The sequence below is a fragment of the Erpetoichthys calabaricus genome, chromosome 1 (assembly GCF_900747795.2).
Source record: "Erpetoichthys calabaricus chromosome 1, fErpCal1.3, whole genome shotgun sequence".
NCBI classification, from domain to species: Eukaryota; Metazoa; Chordata; class Cladistia; order Polypteriformes; family Polypteridae; genus Erpetoichthys; species Erpetoichthys calabaricus.
Window position 1 is genome coordinate 251,332,954 of NC_041394.2, and position 20,373 is coordinate 251,353,326.

Consider the following 20,373-nt stretch of genomic DNA (forward strand, 5'->3'; position numbering starts at 1 on the left):
CCTTGTTTTCACGAGGAGTCAGAAAACAAGAATACCTGGAGGAAAGCTATTTCAACAAAATATGCAAATGTGTGGACTCCATGCATAGACTGAAAATGGACTAAAGTCTTACTCTAGGTTCCTGCAGCTGTGAATCAGAAGTACTACCCACTACTTCTCCTTTTTGCCTGACTATTTAGGATGCAATTAGGCTGACATAGCCTTTGGTCTTTCATATCAAGACTGCTTATTATTATTATTAGCATAATAATAATAATAATGAATTTGATTTTGCATCACATCTTTCACATGCTCAAAGTATGCATGAACCATAATATATACAGCATATATAAGCCTTAAAATGAAAGCATTCCTGAAGATGGCTGCTGCAGACCATTTTCATTGCTTTGAAATCACATTTGCTTTGTTTTGACCACAGCTGTAACCATACCAGTTTTGAAACTTGCTTGCCTTCAAAAATAAGCACCTCAAGTTTAAAATTCCAAGTTAATCCAAGGATGTAATCTCAACCAAACATTACCATTTTTTCATTTTTTTCATGGAATGTTTGCACAAATGTTGAGGTGATTGATAAGTAGAATGTACCTTTATACTATTACATTATACTATTACATTAGGATTTACTATGCTTATCCTAGACTACTTGTTAAAATCATTCCCAGTGTTCTTTCTTTTATTATCTTAATATCTTAAAATTACTGAAGATTATTTTAAGCTTAAAGACTGTTAATGATTATATTTTAGGCAGATAGTATTTAGAATTCAGCTGCAATAGATATCTCTTTGTTTTAATTCTCTAACGCCGCTGCAGGGTGTGGTTTATTTTGTTTCGGACGTGCTTTGTCTCTTTGTATGTCAGAGGACCGGGACATCGCGAAGTGGGATCAAGCCTCAAGTGGGGAGGCAAAATGGGGGGGTGGGGGGATAAAGGGGGGAGAGAAGGAGAGCAGGCTATATCTAATCTATTCTTCTAATCCATATAACTATAAATATCAATGCAACAATAGGCTAAAATGCAATAACTCATGGGGAATTTTCAAATTAAGATTAAACTGCCTCACTACTAGTTAAGACTATAAAATGACATTAAAAATTCAGAATCAATGTCTCCATGATGGGACAGTTAACTTTGTGAGCTGGAATGTTAAAGGCCTGAATCACGAATTAAAGAGAAAGAAAGTATGCTCTCACCTAACAGGCTTAAACGCTAAAATAGTATTTTTACAGGAGACCCACTTACTAAGGAAGGATCAGTTCAGACTACAAAAAGACTGGACTGGCCAAATGTTCCATTCTAGCTTTACAAAGAAAACTAGAGGGGTGGGAATTCTCATACCCAGAACAGTTCCATTTGTAGCATCAGATGTAGTATCGGACCCTGAAGGGAGATATGTGATGGTCATGGGCAACTTGTTTAACAGTAAAATGATTTTGATAAATGTTTATGCACCCAATGTCGATGTTGCCTTATTAAAAAGCCCTAAGCAATTCTCCTTTGGCTAAGCTCTCCTTCTCAGGGGTAGGGTTTGATTTGTCTTCAATTTTTTTATTTTGTTATAAATTGATCTATTTGTATGGAATGATTACAATAAAAGTAATAAATAAAATTTAAAAAAAAAAAAAAAATGTACCTAACAGCACTGTCTAATTCACAATAAATAACCAAATAAAAATCTTACAGGTTTAGAGTATTCTACAACTGGACTTAAATTCATGTTAAACTTTCACATAAACCAGAAGCTTTGTTTGGAAAGGAATTGTATCCCCATGCTAATTATATAATATGCATGACTGTAATACCAAACAATAAACTTTAATAGTAATTCCTAGGATAAAGAAATACTCTTAGGACTTTCTATTTCACTTTGCTGATATTGGCACATAAAGTAAAAGGATATTTGCTCCTGTTTTTTATTACAATGCAATTAAGGTCATCATGATGAATTATATGTTCTATAATAAACAACATTTGAACATACAGTGATCAGTGAATAACATCTTGAAAGAAGGAAGGGACATATTTATTGTAACGAAATGGTAACAATTCTGCATTTCAAAATGTACAGACTAAACAAGCTTTTTAAATGCAGCAGAAAGTTACACTGATTTATATGACTTTTTTTATTTTTCTTGGCAATTTGTATGAATTGTATAGATTTCTAATAATATTAAGAAGTAACAGAATACACTGGGGGAAATTTTATAGCATAAGCAGTATATGCATATAGTGTATGCTATCAATTAAGAAAGTCTGTGGAATTAAAACCATTAAAATCTTAATTACTTCTGCATATATCCATTATTCCAGCCGAGCTTTCTTATCTTAATTACCTCAAAAGACTAACTGCAGTAATAACCTAGAAGCGTAACACCTCATGCAATGGTTGTTTAGAGCTCCCCACAGAGTTAATGTTAGTCAATGTTCTGTTTCTCTTTAATTATAAAATGTATTATTTGTTAAAGACAATTTCTTAATAAAGTTCAGTCTAATCAAAATCAATCGATTCTGCAGAATGTGTTATACAGCACCAGTGGAAAGAAAATAGTAAAAGTAATCTGTAGGGCATGAAAGGAAAAATATGTTTAAACACATGAATGCCTATATTAATAATTTCCTTTAACATTAATGAAATAAAGATAGGAAAGGAAGTAACAAAAAGGCAGCATAAAACAAAAAGTTGAACACCTTGTTTGTTCAAACTGCTATGGAAATGTGCTTCGATCCTAAGAGGGTTAATGCATACACGCCCCATTCATCAATTTCACCCCAAAGTCAGCTCCCAGTTAATTTCATACTAGTAAACTAGGCCAGCCTTCCCCTTTGTAACTTACATTTCCAAAGTCAGTATGTGCTGTCAGACTCAGTAATGATGTAGTTTGTACTTCAGGTTCCCTCACACGTAACTATTTTAAAGAATAACCTTAGAATACTTTGTAGCCCTGCGTAGACTGACCATCATATTGATATAAAGAGAAATATGTCATGGACACCCATAAGTAAATGGCTTGACAATATATTTTTCATAATGGCGTCCTTAGCTTTTCCCAATAAAAGAAAAAAAGGAAAAAAGCAATGGTAAAATGCAAAGCGATTTAAAGCATTGCATTAATAAAGGTAAATACATACTGTATAGCAGGCACTTAATATATGATGACCTCATACCCCATTAAGAGTTTCCCATCCTACTCCATTATTTCCAGTTTACCTCTGCATAAGTAAAATAAGTCTGCCACCCCACTAATGAAACTCAGTTTGAACATTGGAACTAGTGTCCCTCTTGTTCACTGATACTCAAGGGGATTCTCTAACCATGGTTGTTCATTTTGATACTTTAATACTTACTTAAGTCTTTAAACATTTGGTGGCTGGTGCTGGAAAGAATTGGCAAATCATGTACACACATTAATTCAGCATTTACTGTACAGTTATCTTTTATATGTTTATGTGTGTAGAAAGAGAGAGAGAGAGCACAAATATACAGTACAAATAGTGTTATTAAGAAAACACAGCAGACATAGTGAACAAAATATTAACAAAACCCTAATAGCCATATCACGCCTAACTATATAAGCTTTCAAAGCCCATTAAATTCAGGTGGCTGGTCCACCTGCCAACCACAATTCAACCAAAACCGACAGTCTTACTGATCTCTCTGACTCTCTTTCCACATTTGACAACCTCTTGTCAACTTATAGACACAATATGTTTAGGTAGAGACCAGCCAGCTATATGTCAAGCATGTGGTTATATTCCTGGAAAACCACAGACTAAGTTCTTGAATCAAGGGATGCCTCATAAAATCCCAGGGTCACTAGGCCATAGCACTTAGTAATTATTTTTTTTCCTTCTGCACCCCTGAGCAGGGCCGGATTTATATGAAAAGAGGCCCTAGGCTATTCCACTTATGAGGCCCTTTCACCTTCCATTTTTAAGTTTGTAAATTACATGAGAGATAATAAAATTTTGCTAACAATTTGAATGTAGGCCCCTCTTGATCTTGAGGCCCTAGGCTGAAACCTAGTTAGCCTATAGGAAAATCCGGCCCTGCCCCTGAGTCTTGTGTTTTATTGTTAAGACCAGACACTCTGTATGGTTACTTGGCTGCCTGTTAAGCAGGACTCCTGTCATCTTTGCACACTGCTAATCTGTCAATATTCTGAGGTACCTGTGTTAAAATAGATCCCTGTGTTCTAGGCCACAATCCACATTGAATACTTGAATACTATGGGTGAAGAAAATGAAAGATAAATGATACCAGGAAAGTGCAGAGAACATGTAAAAGTCACACACAGAAAACAGCTAATATGGGAATTAAAATAGGGAGTTTTTTTTTTAATTACCAACCTTACCCAACTGAATAACAATGCTGCTTCTTTACATTTCAGTTTTATTAAAAATAGCTCTGCAAATTATCAATACTTAAAGATTTGGCAAGTAAAATATTTCTGCATCTATGCGGTCAACTCTGTAAGATATATTAAATTTCAGAAAAGTGATATTTTCTAAAAAAACAGTGCAACTTTAATCTATGGAAAGCAAGATAGGATGAGGTTCATTTCCTTGATGAAGAACTTACCAAATATTTTAAATAATTTACTTATTGTGAAACGGCAAAAATAAATAAAAAAAGAGTTTTAAAGTCTAGAATCTTTCCAAGATTAAAGACAGCCATTCCTCAAGAAGCCTGATTGATATCAGCCAAAGGCTGAACACACAGCTCATCTAAGTGAGTCAAAATCCATGACCACTTTTTCACAGTTTTGTTTAATTCTAAAATGTGTATACTGCATAATTTAATATGCATGTCAAGAACGTGCAACAAACACCTTTATAACACTGATTTAAGAACCAACATCATGAATGCTGTTTAGAATTACCTGCCTTATAATGGACAACTATTATGAAACATTAAGAAGGTGCATTGCATTGACTTCACTTTAAACAGAACTCAACTCTAAAAACTCATACCGTCATAATGAATAACATAATATCTTTTATCTGATTTCTGAAAATGAGAATGAAGGAAACAATAGGCGAAAAAATATCAAGTCCACATACCAAAAATAAAACCACTGCAAAGTTGATAATATTATTACTGAAGCTCTTTAGCAAAAATATTCATATATCTAATATCCAACATTACACATATTTGAATAGGTGGATGATTGGATATATATTTATATACTGCTCAGTGCATTGAAAGTGATCTCTTAGAAATTACAGAGTTGTGAAATCTAACCAGTTGCATTTAGTTTTGTGCCATTAGACATTGTTGATGAGAGCACCTCAAGGGACCAGTTGAGGGACTTGAGTGCTTGCTAAGCATTAACATTTACAGTACTTGTGCTAATTTTTTTTCCATTAGATTTGTGAAGGGAGCTAAACAGAAAATCAGAAACATCTGCCAGAAGTGGACATCCAGGGCCTCTACAAAGGGCCATGTTGGCAGATGAACTGGCATACATAGAAGCCATGTGTTCTCTGGATATTAAGAATAGTACAACTTATCTAACTGTTTTGCTAATTTAATTCAGAATACAGAAGGATGGATATACTGTGAGGAAAGTGAATGTAAATTGGACTGTTCTGCCTAAACAGGAATATTGGCAGTTTAAAGTAAGACAGAATCAGAAGATGGATCTCAATATTATTAATCTGCCAAGGTCATAATAGAAAGGACAGGAATTAAATAAACAAAGACCAGCACATGGGATAAAATCAAAAATTGAGAAATGTTGTGAGAGAGTTAATAAACTGAATATTTCACATAGCTTAACCCAAAATGTATTATGTGTACTGTAAATCAAAATCTAAGAACCGGAAAGAATTTAGTATCTTTGACCATAATAACATGAGGGTTTATTATATCTAAAACGCCCAAAATGATATCTTCATTGTTTACAGAAGCCAAGGAAAAGGCTGTAAAAATATAAAGCAAAGTCCACATCATGACAGTGATTGCCCATTTGAATGTATGAATACACCAGTTCGCCCACCAAAATCATAAACATCATACTTTTTGGGCAACGTGATCTGAGAATATTAAAGACCCAAAAGCCTAGAGAGCCAAACCTTTGAAGTATTTATTATGCATTACAGCCTATCCAATCAGCACTGAATACAAGGTAGGAGTGAACTTTGAAAGGGATGCTGGTCCACTACAAGCCATACTCACAGACACACATTCAATTCATTTCATACAAAAACTTGATCTAACACCCTTGAATCTGCTTAATCCAATTCTGGGTTGTGAGGGGCAAAACCTATCCCAGAAATCCCACCAAAAAGCAGCCCTCGATGGGATGGCAGTCCATTACAGGCCTCACTCACAAAAGTACATTAATTTCTGTTCAATTCGGTTTATTCTTGATGAGTGCTTTTCTCTCAGGGTAGCCATAGATTGTGCTTTACCAAATTTACTATAATATGATAATACATGACCACACTTACAGTAAACAAATCAAATATCAGCAGATCCCTGTGACCCTGTGTTCGGATTCAGCGGGTTGGAAAATGGATGGATGGATATTAATCATATCGAAGGGAATCTAGATTATGCAGAAGTCTATGGCAATGACATAGGAAATCTTCACAGTATTCTGTTTTAATTATAGAAAAGCTAGTTTGGTTTTAAAAACAGAGATCAGAAGATGTAGTCGTACTACTGTGCCACAAGTCTGAAACAAGAAAAGACAATTGATGCTGTCAATTCTAGCCAAAAGAAGCACAATTTTTAAAACTTTCTTTCTTTACCAAAGTAACTGCAAACAAATCTCAATTCACTATAAAATGAATGGCTTTAAACTTACACTGTCATGTTTGTGACGTCACACGCAATGCACTTTGATTTCCTCTAGCAACATTGTGGCAACCATGAACAAAATAGTGGCGCCCATGGAAAACAACATTTTTAATGAAAAAGACTCCAAATAATTTTAACTATAATGAAATAAAAAAAATTAATATCAAATATATGAGTTCAGCAACCCCAAAACCATAATAACCATCAATGTTTCCCACCAAATAATGTGAAAAATAAAGGAACAATAAAGAAACAGTTCATTCACAACACAGAGACTATTTTTAAACCAAGATCCACAGAGCTCATTCTTGGTTACCACTTTTTGTATTTTGCTAAGCTTTACAATATGGGCAATTTAAAAACCAGCACATCTTTATTTCTTTATCCAAATAAGCAAATTATAGTTAACACATCCAAGAAAAGACGAAGTGAACACATCGTTTTATTGTCATTTTGAACCCTGGAAGCAAAACTTTCACAACTTCAAAATATTTGCCTCTGTTCTGAGAACAGCAGATTTCTGCTGATTCTTGATTAACCCTATTGAACAATCTAACTTCAGCAGTGCACTTTGCCATTTTTGGAAACCTCCCCTTTTCAGTATTCTCTTTAATATGAGCAACCAGCCATTCTGCTATGCTACAGCACTATGTTAAAGTAACAGAAAGTATGGTAATGGATTAGTACGGTGATGTATAACTATATGTATGTTACATTCCACTGGGATTAATGGGACTGAAGGGCAATTTTTGAATGAACCTGAACTCTGCAGAGTGAGTTCACATGAAACTGAATAAAACGTCGCAAAATGCAACATCTGAAACGATCATGGGCATGAATGTAACAGAAGGCCATACATAAATTTAACATCTCATTGATGTGGAGGTGACAGATGTGGTGCTGAGGAGGATCAGACTTGGGTGGTTTGGGCATATGCAGTATAAAGCATGGGATGATTGGATAAAGAGGTACACCAAGATGGAGATAAGGCCAGGAAGGAGACCAAAGAACACATGGTTGGAAGTGGTGTCAAATGACATGAAAAGAAAGGATCTCACCTCAAAGGACATCCAGGACTGTGAAGAGTAGGGGTGACTGGTTAACTTCAGTAAACCCCAAAAACGAACATTGCACTAATTTTGCTGCTGTTCCAGATAACAACGATGATGATGACTCCAAAAATAATAATTATACTCCACTGGCGCTTTACATCAGAATTAATCTGATGAACCAGACATGCCACGAATACTCCTGCTAACAAGGCAAGTTCATAGAGGAAAAAAAACAAGTATGAAGGCCTTGATAACAAAGAAACTGTTAAGAAACCAAATAATCTGTTAGGAGTCAAACAGAGTTTTAAAAAGTGTTTTGTCAATAGATTATTCATTTCTTCTGATGACCTTAACCAAATGCTGACTAAATGGATTTGAAAAAACTGGTCCTTATGTTTGCAGTGGTTAGAGCTGCCTCACAATTCAGGTTCAGGTCCTGGCCCTAGTCATGCCTGTGTGGTAAATGCACCTTTTTCCATGTCTGCATAGGTTTTGTGCCTGGTACTTTGTATTTTTATTTTTAAACACATCCCAAAGACATGTGGGGTAATTTGATGACAAGCTCTAAACTGGCACAAGGAGCTAATGTGCCCTGAACTGAATAGATGCCCTTTAAGTATCCAATAAACTTCCACAATGATTTCTAATATTTCTAATTTCGTATATACTGTATGTAAAACCAGTAGGGAGCAGGTTGAGGGGACCCTGGAGAGGTGGAGATATGCTCTAGTGAGGAGAGGAATGAAGGTCAGTAGGAACAAAACAGAATACATGTGTGTGAATGAGAGGGAGGTCAGTGGAATGGTGAGTAGGCAGGGAGTAGAGTTGGTGAAGGTGGATGAGTTTAAAGACTTGGGATCAACAGTACAGAGTAATGGGGATTGTGGAAGTGATGTGAAAAAGAGAGTGCAGGCAGAGTGGAATGGGTGGAGAAGAGTGTCAGGAGTAATTTGTGACAGACGGGTATCAGCAAGAGTGAAAGGGAAGGTCTACAGGACGGTAGTGAGAACAGTTATGTTATATGGGTTGGAGACGGTGGCACTGACCAGAAAGCAGAAGACAGAGCTGGAGGTAGCAGAGTTAAAGATGCTAAAATTTGCACTGGGTGTGACGAGGATGGACAGGATTAGAAATGAGTACATTAGAGCAGGGGTCCCCAACCACCGGTCCGCGACCCACTACCGGGCCACAGCCGTCTGACAGCCGGGCGAGAGAACTGCCGGCAACGGAGACTCGCCCAGACTTTTCAGAACGCTTGGCGGGCGGGGCTTTGCAGTGGCCCAGAGAGAGGAGAGAGACCGAGGTGAGAGAGTATTACAACAAAGTATTGTTACGGTCCTGACAGTTTCCCCATATGACATGAGTCTATAGAAATCGCGTTACTACGACGTACATTCAACAGATGCTTTCATTACAACTAAGTGACCTTGATAAATGCCTGAACAAATCATCCACAGAGCAGTTAGATCTGTGGTCGCAAGCTCAGTTGTGCACGTTTGCACAACGATCCCCAAACAGAAACATTGTAAAAAAATTCTTTCTTCAAACTTTCCTCGTACTGTTTTTTTTTTTTTTGCTGTTTTTGTTTTCTGTGGTTTTCAGTGATACCTTTTGCTTATTGCTTGTCAACATTTGAAAAACATCCATTGGAATTTAACTCATTGTCACCCTCCTATAGAAACGGCAGACACGAAAAAAAGATAGCAGTGTTAATGTTTGTGATGTGCAATCTGTTGGATTGGCAAATGTAAAGCATATGTCTTTGTTATATGCAAAAAAAGAATAAAAATCTCAGATTGCAAACGTATGCGAACTGCTTAATAACTTAATAATAATAGAAATGTTATGTAAATTGTGTCTAAAACTGCCCCCCCCCCCCCCCCCACCAAACCGGTCCATGGAAAAATTTGCATCTAATAAAGTGGTCCTTGCTGTCAAAAAGGTTGGGGACCACTGCATTAGAGGGTCAGCCTAAGTTGGACGGTTCGGAGACAAAGTCATAGAGGCAAGATTGCGTTGGTTTGGACATGTGCAGAGGAGCGATGCTGAGTATATTGGGAAAAGGATGTTAAAGATAGAGCTGCCAGGTAAGAGGAAAAGAGGAAGGCCTAAGAGAAGGTTTATGGATGTGGTGAGAGAGGATATGCAGGTGATGGGTGTAACAGAACAAGATGCAGAGGACAGAAAGATATGGAAGAAGATGATCCACTATGGCAACCCCTAACGGGAGCAGCCGAAAGAAGAAGAAGATACTGTATGTAAAACTAAAAAAGAAAGACAGTAGTATTAAATTTAAATATTTGTCCTTCGGCAATAAATTAGCTGAATAGTCAATGAAGACAGCATAAATTATGCTCTGGGCCACTTGTGCATCGCTGAGTACTGGGCACCCAGCTATATCACCTCTTCTAAGTGCTGAACTTGTCACTGGCTTGAACATCCACCAGATCTGCTGCAGAACAACATATCCAAAGTAGGTGCAATAAATTATTTTGTATTTTTAATAAATTTGCAAAAACCTCAAGTAAACTTTTTTTCACGTTGTCATTATGGGGTGTTGTGTGTAGAATTCTGAGGAAAAAAATGAAGTTAATCCATTTTGGAATAAGGCTGTAACATAATAAAATGTGGAAAAAGTGATGCACCGTCAATACTTTCCAGATGCACTGCATAAGGTATGTAATAAGATATCTTTCTAAGTCTTTTCTGATTAAATTTTCCCTAATTTTCATGGTTTAGCTTTCTTTACATAACAAATATTAGCCATAATTTACTTTTTGTACATATCAGTTTTGCTAGGCACCTGATAAAGGCACAGCATTTTTAAGAAAGTTCTTTATGCATAGCCTGACAAAAAAAAAAAAAAACAACCAAAAAAAGATTTCCTTTACTTTATTTTGGGTAAAGGTAGAAGCAGCAGCAGTATTTCATTCACCAGTACTCAGGTAAACCACAACAGTTTATTTCCCAGTCAGACTCCTCTGCCAGTAACAGGGTTAGTTCTGTGGTCTAACAGTCACTTGGACACCTTGATGTATGGACTCAGGAAAAAGAATTATTCTGTAGGCATTTTGATCTTTTGTTTTCTTCTTCTTTTTTCCCGTTCTTAGCCTTAGGTCAATTAACATTGCACATTTTTGTTGCTTCAGTCTTTGATGTCAAAGTGCTTTTTAAACAAAATGTGATGCTAGACATACAATCCATGTAGTTTATATTTAATATATAGAGTACCCCAAAAATATTGTTCTTGTACCAGTGTTTCAGTTATGATTAGATAGGGTGCTGGGGGGTGATGTTGGTATTATGCATAACTACAAAAAGATTTCTAGTAGCACACAATGATGAAATGCGTTGGTAACTAAAAGTGCTCCATCATGGACAGGATGGGCAGCATTAGCTAGGACAGCCTTTAATTGACATTATCTTCTTTTCTGCCACAGTCTCCGGTGGGACTAGGGTCAGCTATAAGATACCTGGCATTCCCTGAGCTGGTGTTACTGTCCTAGCAGACCACAGCATAGAGCATTACATTGGCCATGAAAAATTAGTTGGATCAAATTATTGTTTTTAAAGCCTACAATTTGACATTTCTCCTGAGTAATGTGCTTAAAGTTTGAAAGTTTATTTAATTAAATGTGAGTACACATTTAAAATATCTGCACATTTTCAACAGTGCAATCAATAACTAAGGCCAGACATACTTTCTTCAAAAGTCCCATATACATTCCAAATTTACATCTCATGTAGGGTATTAAGTGTAGAATACTTAATTATTATGAAGAAGGTGTATTTTGGCTTAACCCAAAATAATCTCACCTTTGGCCTAGTGCAAACTGAAACGAATGCTCCTTGAAGCAGGCGGGCATTAAAAAAAGACTGAATTAATCTGCTTGAGCCCTTTGCCCTCTTACTCATATCATTAACTGAAGGATGATGAAACGGCCTCCTCTCTTCATCATCTGCTGTGGTCTGTGACTATAATTAACCTACAGGGTAATTGTGACACACGCTCTTGGGATTTTATTTTTCCAAGGGTTTTTACAAGAGGTGACAAGAAGCTTTACTCTTTGTGAAACTTCCAAGATTTTTGGATCAAACAGAATAATTCTGTTTATAATAAAACTTCAATGTTCTGTTTACTAAAGAAAAAGTTGGAAAAATTACAAGGCAACAACAGTGGTTGAGTATACACTTGCAATCTGTTTTTGTTGTAGTGGTGAGATGAGTTTAATTTAATCTTTGGTTTAACCTTTCTCCCACTCATCAAATGATGATCATTTTAACCCAGAAATTTAGAAATTTAAAAGACCAGTGACTCACCAGTAGTTCAGATGACTTGAGCATGTTGCCAGACAGATGCAATGCCAATAGGACTTTAAATTTAATGGTAGTGGCTCTTCCTGCTGTAGGAAAAAATGTACAATTGATTTGGTGTATGAGATGCCACATTGGCATTCCAAAAAAAAAATACTGTAGCTAACTTAAATTGAAAGCAAAATGATAGTGGAGCCTTAAACTCAGGAAATACAAAGTATTTGAGACTACGTCTGTAAGGGAAAAAAAACTGGTCTTTAGAACAACACAGAAGTTCCGAGAACAAAAAGAAAAGTAAAAAATGTAATGGCCATTTTGGGAGTGTTAAACTTTCTGAACTGTGAGCATGTATCAGCTCTGTTTACTTCAAGGAAGGAAACTGTCAAGTGTGTTTGTTCACAGTGCTCTAACAATAAAGCATCTGATGGATTTGGGCCTGCTGAAGAAGGCTTACTTCAAATGTAGGAAATGAGGGAGTTTGCTGCGAGATTAGGCTTCTCATGACAAAGAGGATCCAGGCCACTTCAATGCATTTTATTTGCAAAGAAAGTTAGAAAAAAAGTTAGAGAATGGCACTGCTTTGATACCTTAAACTCCTCTCTGAGCAGAAAATGATAATTAGGTCTTTTACCTTATTTAAACTGCAAAGTGATGGTAAACCTTTTATTTTTGTTTTTATAGTCTCAGGTTTCCACTTGTAACTAAAGCCTGCCTCATATGGGGTGGATGTATCCCTGACCATCTCGTGAACTGTCCTTGGCTCGTGTCTCTGTCTCAGGGAAAGCTTTTGCCACTGAAAGGCATGCTTTTGATAAATAAATAGCAGCCAGAAGGCATTTATACTGTCCTCATTAGCACTTCTGTAAAAATGTAAAAAATGATCAGTTCTGGATAGTGCATAGCAAGCCTCTACTGGTTATGGATTAGTGGAGGTCAAAGGATGTAGGATTATCACCCAGAATATATTTGTCATATTTAGTACCTTCTCAGTCATAAAAGTTCTCATTTTTTGTTAAAAATGTATCTATGGAGTTGTTCACTTGGCTATGTGACATGGTGGTAAGAAGCTTACTACTCCCAGCAGTCCTGGTGCAAGGCAGGAACTAAACCTACACAGAGCACTCAGCCAATATGGACTCACCAGTCAGCTGAAACTACATATCTGTAGGATGTGAAAGGAAAAGCCAGATATTATATTATCCATCCATTTTCCAACCCGCTGAATCCAAATACAGGGTCACGGGGGTCTGCTGGAGCCAATCTCAGCCAACACAGGACACAAGGCAGGAACCAATCCAGGGCAGGGTGCCAACCCACCTCAGGACACACACAAATACACCAAGCACACACTAGGGCCAATTTAGAATCGCCAATCCACCTAACCTGCATGTCTTTGGACTGTGGGAGGAAACCAGAGGTCCCGGAGGAAACCCACGCAGACACGGGGAGAACATGCAAACTCCACGCAGGGAGGACCCGGGAGGCGAACCCAGGTCTCCTAACTGCGAGGCAGCAGCGCTACCACTGCGCCACCGTGCCGCCCTATATTATATTATATTATATTATATTATATTATATTATATTATATTATATTATATTAATTATATTATATTATATTATATTATATTATATTATATTATATTATATTATATTATATTATATTATATTATATTATAAAATGGAGGTTAGATGAATTGGTGTTGCTAAATTGTGTGTGTTTGTGTGTGTCAATGGATTGTTCTTGGCTTGTGCCCAATGCCTGCTGAAATAGGCTCCAGCTTCCCCACAATCCTGTCCTGGATAAGTAGGTTAGGAAACATATTATATTATTAAAAAAAAAACACACACACACACATGAATGCACAATAAATAAACAAAGTTCACACAAAAGGCACTCCAGCTGGGAATTGAACTTGAGTCTCATTGCTGAATTGGCAACTCTAATTGCTGTGCCACTGGGGTACCATTAACTTAGCTTACCTTCATACTGGTTTTGTCGCAAAGATCTGCTATCCCAGATTTAGATTGTTTACCTGGTCACCTAGTATGGAGTTTCCATATTGTCCCTATGTCTGCATGAAGTTTCTTCTAAGTGCACCAATTTTACTTACACATTTGCAACATTAACTGGCAATATCTAAACTGACCCCTCGCCATGTGCATATGAGCATCAGTGGGCAATACAATGGACTGGTTCTAATTCCAAGGCACTTTAGTGCCTTGTGCACAGTTTTGCCAGCATTGACTACTACCCCCATGATAATCCATTGGATTGAATGAGTATGAAAATGTTGGGCAGATATACAACTACATAACTATTATTAATCATCTTAATCTCTTAATCCAGTTTAGGGTCCTGTGTACCCAAGCCTGTTTCATCAGCATCAGTCCATTGCAAGTCACACTCCCTCAAACACACTCAATCATTCAGGGCCAGTTTACAGTTGCCAATTAAACTAAAATACCTGTACTTAGTGTTCCGGAACACACCTTATCAGCTTTTCATAGGGCACACTCACAAACACACCATAAACATTTTTCTTGGCTAATTTAAATTAATGCAACATGCGTATTATTGGAATGAAGAAGTAAAACAGGGGTACTCAGAGGAAAAGTGTACATAGACAAGGATACAACGTGTGAACTCTACACAAATGGGCTCTAGATCATGACTGTAACCCAGAAATCTAAAGTTTTGAGGCAGCAGCATTAACATTTTTTTAAATCTATTAATCCAATTCGGGGCTCTATGGAAGCCATAGTCTTTTCAGGCAGCACTGGGCAAAGGGGAAGAAACAGCCCTAGAAAGTGTGCCACTCAAGTGCAGGGCCCACTCACACACACACACCAACACTCTTACACAGACAATGCCAATATGGAATCATCAAGCAACCTAACCTGCCCATCTTTGAAAGAATGTGTAAAATCTATATGTACAACGACAAGGTTTTATCTAGTTGATAATAAAACACTAAGGTCTGCATGTCCAGTCCCTCAGAACAATCAGTTTGGTCAGTTGGGCTTTGGTGAAGTGATCGAAAGAGGAAATGTGAGTGTGAGACGCATATCCTGAAAGAGACTTCTTCAAAGACAACGGGTATAAAAAAGGACAGGAGTCAAAAAAAGTGCCTCAAAATGACACTCAGACACATGAATACAGAGGAAAAGTGCTGAAAGTACATGTAGGGGCTCAGGGACAGGACACACACACAGAGACCTTAGTGTTTTATTGTTTAGTATATTCACACCACCATTTTGGTTTACTTCCACATTTTGCTGAGACTTTGTGTAGTTTTGATTTGGCAGTGATTATTTTTTATGGTGATGGCGTTGTGTGGCAGTCATGGGATTCTCATATGCATCATGTTATGACTTCTTCACCAAGTGCCTACAGTATATTATGATGACATAGAGCCACCATTGTCCAAGTTTGTGGGCAAATTTTCTGATTCTCGAAGCATTAGTTTGGAGAACTGTTTTTTAGTTATGATATAGATTTTTTGCAAATTACTTCTTCACTGTGATTTCTGAATAATGTTTTGGCTTTGTCTCCCTCGTTGGCTTGTCTTTCATGTTATTACTTTTGCACAGTTTCTAGAATTTGAACAGCAACTACCCAAACACACATGACTACTCTTCTGAACAATGCAATAAAAATGGAAATATTGTAATTATCTGACATAATAGTAAATTTTCAAGTACATTATATACATACTCCCTAAATTAATTAGGTCAGCTGACTCAATTCATTTCTTTAAAAAACAACTTAAAACTCATCTGTTCAGGAAGGCTTTTAACTTAACCTAATATTCTACCCCTTATTTCAGTTTACCTCGCTGTCCAGATGCTCAGGATAATTTGTGTGTGTGTGTGTGTTATAACACAAATTATATTATTTGTTCAAGCTTTTCTTTTAGTATTCAATTTAGTATTGTACTCTGGCTTATTGTCTTTTATTCTATTTAATGCTTTGTATTTCCTGGATTTATACTGTATGTTTAGTGTTATATGCTGAAATATTTGTACACAATGTTAAATATACCCTGCTGTTTAAATAAGTGCCTTGAGCTTGGGAAAGGTGCCCTATAAATGAAATGTATTATTATTATTATTATTATTATTATTATTATTTTATAAATTACTCCTTCTATTCATTTTAACCTGCTTATCCAGTACAGGGATGGAGGTTTATGCCAATCCTGGCAGCACTGATTATGTTTCATTTTGTATTCAACCTGTTATAGAGAAATTAAATACTATTATTTTAAATAACCAATATGCTCTCATATAGGAAAAAACATTGATAGAATATAGAGAAAATAACATTTTGGTTGCAAATGTTGAGTGCTCACAGCTCTCTGCAACAGTATTTTTATCACCTACTGTACACAACACAAATGTAAAGGCATAGTGGTGAAGAACTGAAATCCATTCTTTAATAGAAACACAATGAAAATATTTTTAATTACCCCAGTTTCTTAAGGTTTCAAAATTTTCAGAGATGAGTGATGAAAGAGTTAGAACTGCTGCCTCTCAGTTATAGAGGACTAAATTCAAAAACAAGCTTGGTTTGTATCTGTGTAAGTTAACATAAATTGTGCCTATATGTATTTCCTTTTGGTAGCCCAGTTTATTAATAATAATAACAATAATAATAATCATCATCATCATCATAACAAATTTTATTTATAGTTTCTTTCCCACATCCCAAATATGTTTTAGGTTAATTAACGGCTATAAATTGCTCCTCTGTAGTGAGTGAATCCTTTAAGGGACTGGTGTTGCCACAGGAGCTCGTGCCTGCCTGCCTTGTTTCCAATACTACTAGCATAACTTCAGGTCACCTATAACCGTGAGCTGGACTTCAAGAATGGATGGATGAACAGATTAATCGGTCTAATCTATGGGTGAATGGGTCTTGTGATTGATCACACACCTATCTGTGCTTGGTCTCACTCTTGCATCAGTGCCTCCCCATAACCCTGTAATTCGATTAGTGGGTGTGAAAATGTATAGATGGATGGATTTTCATAGTGTTCATTTACTTAGATCACACATATCAACAGCTGTTATGTGTGTGTCTGAGAAAGGAGAGAGGAGAATCATTACAAGTTCAGCAAATCATGGCAACAAATTCAGACATTTGAACAAAGTACACATCTTTGTAGTTTTTTTTTCTTTCACAAAGTAAAATGCACTGGTTAATTAGAGAACAGGCAGGCTAAATGTGGATATAGTAAAACAAAACAATGTGCTTAATTAAACTGAGAGTTTAATTAAAGGCAGGCTTTACTTACTAAGAAATTGTCTGGAACAACACCCAGCAACCCAAGAGGTAATCCAGTCTGACTTGGGCCAGGATTGACCTTTAAGCATCCTACATACAGTGTCATTAAAATCTGAAACAATTCTTCTTTTGATATTCTGGTAAGGATACACAATTGTATGTGTGGTAACATTCTAAATTTAATATCTTAGTGAATGTTTTGCTGTCTTGCTCCTTCCCAGATCAGGGTATGGACCCCAGCTAAACACAAAATTTTCTATCAGTTACCACAGTTTCTTCCTGCATCTCTAAGATATGCATGTTGGGCTCCCTGGTGACCTGAAATTTATTTGTTGTGAGTAAGTATGAGAGTATGTGTCAGTGGTCCTGCATTGGGCTGGCATAGTTGGTTCCTGCTAGAAGTGGTGCTAGTCTGAAAAGGATAATATTATAAACTGAAACCTGGCATGACTAAAGGAATCAGATGGACAAACCACCTTTATTTAAGTCTGGCAATTGGATAAGAAAGCTCACCAAGAGAAAGTAAGAAGAAAAAAATGGACTGCTTATTGTGAGAAGGGTGACAATCACCATGTTTAAGGTACAGGTAGCATACGTTGTGACACCATCTTAAAGTACACTTCATTATAATGGACATGTGTGTGTGTGTGTTCAGTCTTTCAGTTGTGTCCGACCCTTCATGACTTCATGGACTTTTCTGTGCCAGGCCTTTTTGTCGTCCCCTGCTTTTCTGAGCTCCCGCAATACTATGTTCATTGTGTTACTAATATCCTCCATCCACCTCCTCCTCTGACACCCCCATTCTTCTGTTGCCTTAGATGTTTCCCAGCATTAGAGTTTTCTCTAGTGAATCCATGCTTTCTCATTAAATGGTCAAAGTATTTGAATTTTAGCTTCATTATCAGTCTTTCCAGTGAGTAGTTTACTTTTATTTCCTTCAGTATCAACTGCTTGGATGTTCTAGCAGTCCAGGGAACTCTCAGCAGTTTTCTATGTCACCATAGCTGGTGTTCAGCCTTCCTTATAGTCCAACTCTCACAACCATACAATACCACTGGAAAGACCATAGCTTTGACTATATGGATCTTCTTTCACAATGTGGTGTCTTTGCTCTTCAGTATAATGCCTAAATTTGCCTTTCCCACAAGAAGCAATCTTCTTTTAATTTTGTGGCTGCAGGCACCATGTGCAAATACCTTTGCCCCCAAAAAACAGAAGTTTGAAATTATCTTCCCTATCAATTTACTAGTAACTAATGAAACTGGTTGGCATGTTTTTTCAATTTTTTTTGGAAGTTTAGCAACCAAGTTTTTCATGTTCATCTTCCACTCTCATCTACAAGCTCTTCAAACCTTCCTTGCTTTCTGCAGAAAGAGTGGAGTGGAGGGCACTCTGGCTACTCTGCCAGTTGACATACAGGCCTATGAAAGAAGGCTGAATTAACTATAGAGCAGACAGTGTGGTGTAGTGGCTGAGACTGCTGGACCAACCCTTGACCCTGATTTGTTATAGAACCTTTAACGTCTGAGCTCCCACTATAAAAATAGATATTAACAGTTTTATTTAACCTCAGTACACGTAAAGGGTCTTTGGATGGTGCTCTCTATGGAAGGGCACTATGTAAAATAAAGGATGTTTGTTCCGCCATATGCTTAATATTTCATTGAAGCCTGATAAATAAACAAGGATGTTATCAACACATCTCCCTACCTTGCCCACACCACTAGAGTAGGCGTTTTTCATTACAAATCTCAAAATCAGTTCATATTGCATTAACAGGTACCCCAACCCTTTTAACTCTGTGTCCACATATTTGAAAGGTTATTCAGATCCATTATTTGGCTTTTTGCATACTTTGCTCATTATGCAGAGTAACAAGCCATGTGTCTATACTTAAACCATTTCGGTGTTGCACAAAGCTGAGCGCAAGGCAGGATTCAACCCGGGACAGTAGTAGTGAGCAATCAATGTCAAAACCGCAATGAAAAAATATATGCAATGTGCCATATGAGGACCACAAGTTCTTTCTTTACTGAGACTATGCATGAGCAAAATGGAACTTCTTACGGACTGAGGTGAATCTCTTCATTCTGACATTTTTCAGACTGGAAGCTCATATGTTACACTACGAAAGAAAAGGAGAATAATTTAGAATGTTCTTTTTTAATGTGGTCAGCACAGCACAAACAACAGATTTCTATGGCGACAAATAATCTGCAGTCTGCAAGGCCACAGACATTAGGCAGGCCCTTTAGAGGTCTAAATAGAATCAAGGGAAAGCCTGATACTTCCTGCCTTTGTAATTAGACTGCTAATTAAAACTTAATTGCTGGCCTAACTGACCAAGATTTAAATGACTTCTGGGAGACAGCAGTGGGTTTATTGTGGCTGAATTGTTTATATGGACAACAAATTGGTTTATAAGTATCAAATTCCTGTGTTATTTTTTCCAAGCCTTACTGGGAGTCCCATGTGCAGTGTTATTTCATGTAATGGTTGTACTTACTGAATGTTAGGCTTACATTTAATTAAATGTTTTTTCTATATAGAGTGATGGGAATGTTATATACTAAATTTGGGGCAGGGTATTTGTTACAGTTGCCATTACATTTCCCATTACAGCTGTTAATGGAAAATAAGGATGTTTCTCTTTTGTACAGTATATTGAATCTGTATTCTTGCATAGTAGGTAACATCCACACACATTTTTTTTAAGTTGCAGGTTACACCCTAAAACTGCAGCCTCAACAGCTAGAAAGGAACCTACCCAGGAAGAGGTGGCAAATCACTGCAGGGCTGTCCCATTTGTCAATCGATCATCAATTTTCTGATCTCAGTTTTTCTGATACAGGGTTGCAGGGACTATCTTGGCACTTCCAGGGGTAGGAACCTGAAACAGTACCTGAAGGGATGCAAG